The sequence below is a fragment of the Hippopotamus amphibius genome, chromosome 3, assembly GCF_030028045.1.
Source record: "Hippopotamus amphibius kiboko isolate mHipAmp2 chromosome 3, mHipAmp2.hap2, whole genome shotgun sequence".
Lineage (NCBI taxonomy): Eukaryota > Metazoa > Chordata > Mammalia > Artiodactyla > Hippopotamidae > Hippopotamus > Hippopotamus amphibius.
The window spans coordinates 136,958,333-136,963,432 of NC_080188.1; the positions used below are offsets into that span (position 1 = coordinate 136,958,333).

General features: G+C 40.8%; 1 non-coding gene across 1 annotated transcript; it reads left to right on the plus strand.

The window, feature by feature from the left end:
- The first annotated feature begins 1,056 nt into the window (after nt 1-1,056).
- Nucleotides 1,057-1,163, plus strand: LOC130850671 (U6 spliceosomal RNA). The gene has a single exon (XR_009053015.1). It is a non-coding gene; the product is annotated as a U6 spliceosomal RNA (small nuclear RNA).
- The last annotated feature ends 3,937 nt before the right edge of the window (nt 1,164-5,100 follow it).

The window sequence follows — 5,100 nt, forward strand, 5'->3', positions numbered from 1 at the left end:
ATAAATAAAATAAAATAAAAATGAAAATAAAATAAATAAAAAAGAGTGGATACATGTATATGTGTAACTGATTCACTTTGCTGTACAGCAGAAACTAACACAATATTGTAAATCAACTAGACTGCAATAAAAAATTAATTCTTAAAAAACAATTAAAATTTGTTTTAAAAAACAAGGGAAAAGATGTTGAAACTCAAGACCAAAGGAATTAACAATTAAGGAAAAGTCACCAGAGTACTTACACAAAAGTAACAAATCTATTCCTTCTGAAATAGGAAATGAAAAAATTGTAAGCACATGTGGAGCCACTAATTTCCAGTGAATATGATTCCAAAGTAATCATTTAGGTTCCTTGTAGGAAGGTGCCAGTGTGAATAAGCCATACCTTTTACCTTTGGGTAAAAGGGGACATAACAAAAGGGAGGATGAAAGCACAAAGTGATGTGCAAGCTAAGAGAGGCAGCACCCAGGAGCGTCTTTGTCTTTGAGCTTCACATTTGGGATATGGGTACCCATGAAACAGGTGGAAGAAGAACCTGACAGTTCCTGTAGCCCCTATTCAAGAAGAGCAGTATGTGTTGGGTATCTTTTCCCACCTTCCCCCAGGATTGGAGGAGCCTCACCCTTTAATGAAGATGTGACATTTACCTTCGTTCACTGCATATCACTGGATAGAGGAGGGAAGATGGATAAGGAAGACTAGGGTGAAACAGTTGGAAAGAGATTTTTTTAAAAGACTATTGAGGGACTTCCCTGGTGGCACAGTGGTTAAGAATTCGCCTGCCAATGCAGGGGAGAAGGGTTCAATCCCTGGTCCGGGAAGAATTCACATGCCTTAGAGCAACTAAGCCCATGTGCCACAACTACTGAAGCCCATGCACCTAGAGCCTATGCTCCACAACAAGAGAAGCCACCTCAATGAGAAACCCATACACTGCAACAAAAAGTAGACCAGGCTCTCCGAAACTAGAGAAAGCCCACATGCAACAACAAAGACACATCGCAGCCAGTAAGTAAGTAAATAAATAAATAAATTTTTTAAAAGACTCTTGAATTGTGCTCGCTTCGGCAGCACATATACTAAAATTGGAATGATACAGAGAAGATTAGCATGGCCCCTGCGCAAGGATGACACGCAAATTTGTGAAGCATTCCATATTTTTAAAAAAAAGAAAGAAAAAGAAAAAAAAAAACTATTGAATTGTTCTCTTTGCCAGATTCCATGCCAGGCAGATAATCAGCAGCAAAGTTAATTTCCCTTGGTCTTCGCTAATGAAGATATGGTATCTTCTGTAGGATACACAGGTGGGTTGTCCTGGAGAGCTCACAAATCCTGGATCACCACTACTTTATGTGAGAGTTTTCCCTTAGATTGTCCTCACCACCATCAACAATAGCGGCTAAAGAGGAGGTAACAAAACCTGGATTCCATTTTCAAGGAAGAATTTAGCTCTGCCCAAGCTGGTAAGAAACTATGAGCTCCAACTGATTTGTATGTTCAAATTATAGGCTTAAACTTGACATTGAAACCCAAATAAAATATAACACCAGAAGACATTTTCCATTGATCACTCCTTTGAGTTCCACTGCATTTAGCTTAACAAGCAGTTCATCCACATGTGGCTACAGAGGAAAATACCCTCAAAGGCCAGAGAAAGCCAAAGAGACCCATGCAGGATAGAAAGCTTAGCTGTGGAAACTCCACACTCCAGATTGAATTTCACAAGCAGGACAGACAGGCACCACCAAACTCAGTCCAGTGTCCTGGCTCTGGGTCCTAATTCTCTAATCTGGTTCTATCTATGAGTCAAGGGAAAACCCGGAAACATTATATGGTCACCAAACATGAAGATATTTTCAAAGGATACAGGATGCCATTCTCAAGACAATCATCTTTTCCTTTTCCCTTAATATCTATCCATCTTCAAAGGCACACTCTAAATGTTGTGACAGCAGAATGAGACCACATGAAACATCTCAAGAATAACCAGATTGGATGTTGAGCTACCCCAGAGAACTGCAGATTTTTCCCCAAGTAGGCAAATTTAGTTCTTTAGGGCATATCTCAAGATCAAATGGCTATCTAAGCTTTCTACTGCATTCATTGACACTACTCAAAATTAACTTTTCTCAAACCCAAGCTGTCTACAGCATACAGTTGAGAGGGAAGGGCACTAAGGAGGTTCAGTCTAAGAGATGATTAAGAGGAGCTCCCTATTGGCCCAGTGGTTAAGATTCCAGGCTTTCACTACAGGGACCTGGGCTCGATCCCTATTCAGGAAAGCTCCCACAAGCCATGCGGTGTAGCCAAAAAAAAAAAAAAAAAAAAATGACAGGAAAGACTCAAGACTAATCTTATATAAAGAGATGATTAAGAAGGAAATTTCCAGAGATTGCGCAGATCCTGACAGCAATGTCAGCTATCCATCCTTTCACACAATAAATATTCAACAAAACAAAACACCTACATATAAAACACCCATGTGATAAGTAAAATGAATAGAAAAATGGTTAAGAAATAGACTTTGCCTTTGAAAACTGTCAAGACATGTATATATTAGCCCATAATATAAGCTAGAAGGCATTAGTTGCCCTAAGAAAGGTACAGGTAAAGTGCCACACTCATGTGAGTTCAGAGAAGGCTGAAATTATTTCCAGTAGAAAAGGTTAAGAAAAGCTTCACCGAGAAAATTATATTTCAGATGACCTTTGGAGGATGGGTAAGATTTGGACCTGAAAGATGAAAGGAAAGTGCATCAAGGTGGAAGGACTGGCCTGAGCCGTGAATCTAAGGAGGCAAAACACTGGAAACGAGACATTTTGCAGTCTGGCTGGAAGAGAGGCTGCAAGGCACATCATGCAGGGGGAAAATATTGGAAAAAATAAGCTAGAGCTAGTTCATCGATGGTCTTCACTAACAATTTGGAATTTATGTTGTAAATAACAAAGAGCCCCTGAAGGTTCCTGAGCTGGGGAGTGGCATGGTGAGACTGAGGAAGGATTCATGGGCAAGATAGATTAGAGGAGAACACTGCCAGTGGCAAGAAGACAAGCCAGCATGGAAATACAGTGGTGGAGGGAAAAAGCAAAGAGCTGGGTTATCAGCGAGCGCATGAAGAGGAAGGGGTAGACGAGAGAAACGTCGAGGAAAGGCCAACAGAATTTGGTCACTGGTGGTCATGTGGGAAAAGGACATCAAAGATCATCCCAAAGTGTGTATTCTGGATGTCTGAGAACATAGTTATATTATCAACAGAAGTGGAACTTAGAAAGTGACAAAGCCTATGGAACACCCAAGTGCTTACGTTTGGTCATCAGCTGGAAATGTGGGGCTGGTCCCAGGAAGACACAGAGAGACAGACCCAAAGGTTCGGTTCAGTCCATGTCTTATTTTGCCTCTGTGGTTTCTGTCATTGTTGACCCCTCTCTCCTAGAAATTTTCCTCGGGGGTTTCTGGACAACATCCTTTCCTTGTTTTCCTCCTTCCCCTGTGGCAACCCTGTCCTACACCAGCTCCTCGTCTGTTACTTTCCCACAATAGCTATGTTCCTTGGTCCTTTTCTCATTCCACATGTCCCTGAATGTCTCATTTTTGCCCATTACTTAACCACGCCTCCATGTAGATGGCTCTGTAGGAGGCAGTGGTTGAGAACGCAGGCTCTGGGATCAGCCTGGGCTCAAATCCCAGCTCCACCATGATCTCTGTCACCTATAAAATGTGGTTACGGGGTTGTGAAAGAGGATGTCACATGAGGATCAACACAGAAAGCAGCAGATAATAAATCCTTGGTAAACGGTTATTATTCGTAACCATAATTTGCAACTGGAAATATAGATCTCTCTCCTGATGGCCAGATGCATATATTAAGTTGTCACCTGGGCAGGATCCCCTGAAGTCTGAAAGTCTTTATCACCTCCCACAACCCTGCCCCTCCTCCGTGTTACAAACATTCATGCAATCATCCAAAGTAGAATCCTAGGACTCATCCCACATTTCTCTCACTCTCCAACTCCCCGTATCTATCTACCATCAAATCCTGTAAGATAAAATTCCCAACAACTCAATGAGCTGTAAAAAGCCCATAATAATCTCACCCCAGCTTCCCTGCCCAATTCCCACCACTCCTACTATTCCCCATTCCTCACCAACACCAAGCCATCGAATATGTGTCTTTGCACATTTCATTCCACTGCCTGAATGTCCTTCTTCCAATTTCTCATGCTCAATATGGGTAACTCCTATTTGCCTTTAAAGACTCAGCTTGTGTCACCTCCCTGTGAAGGCTTTCCTCGCTGCCAGTGGGCAGTTAGATGCCTTTCTTTCTGTTTCTATGAAAAGACGTGCTCCCCTGTTGTAGCAGTTACCACACTGGAATTGTTGATTTGCTTGTTTCTCTTCTCCAGTAAATTGTAAGGAGCTCACAAGCAAGGACCATGTCTTATGGCTCAACTCTCTCCCCGACCCTGCAACCTAACACAATATATAGCACATAACAGGTTCTTCAGTGTTTTCACATACATATGAATAACTGAATAATCAAACAAAGCAAGATAATCCTAGAAGTTTCATACCCCTTTTTTTGTCAACATGATTCATCATAAAATTCATATTCATACACTTCAAAAGGTTTTCTGGTTTAGTCCATAACTATGGAACAATAAACAATAGTTTTTGCAGCTTATTTTTCAAAATATATATATTTTCAAGCTAACAGGTGGTTTTTATTTTCTCCTTAGTGCTTTCCTGCATTCTCTAAATGTTCTCTGGTTAATCTTTTGATCCATACCAAATCAGTCACCTGATAAAAATCAGAAAATATAAAGGAAGTCTGAAAGAAGTTTGAGTCTTCAAATATGATTAGACTCTTTAATTTAAAAGGTAATGTGATATCTAAAGATTATCATTCAAAGTGCCAAATGGTCATTGTATTGGGTATTGAGGACCAGGATGGGGGATAAACCCCAGGTAACAAGATATGAAAACAAACAACAAAAAAAACCAGAATAATTTTTAAGCACATCATTCTAATTCAAAGACAATAGGTCCTGGGACTTCCCTGGTGGCCCAGTGGTTAAGAATCCACCTTCCAGTGCAGGGGA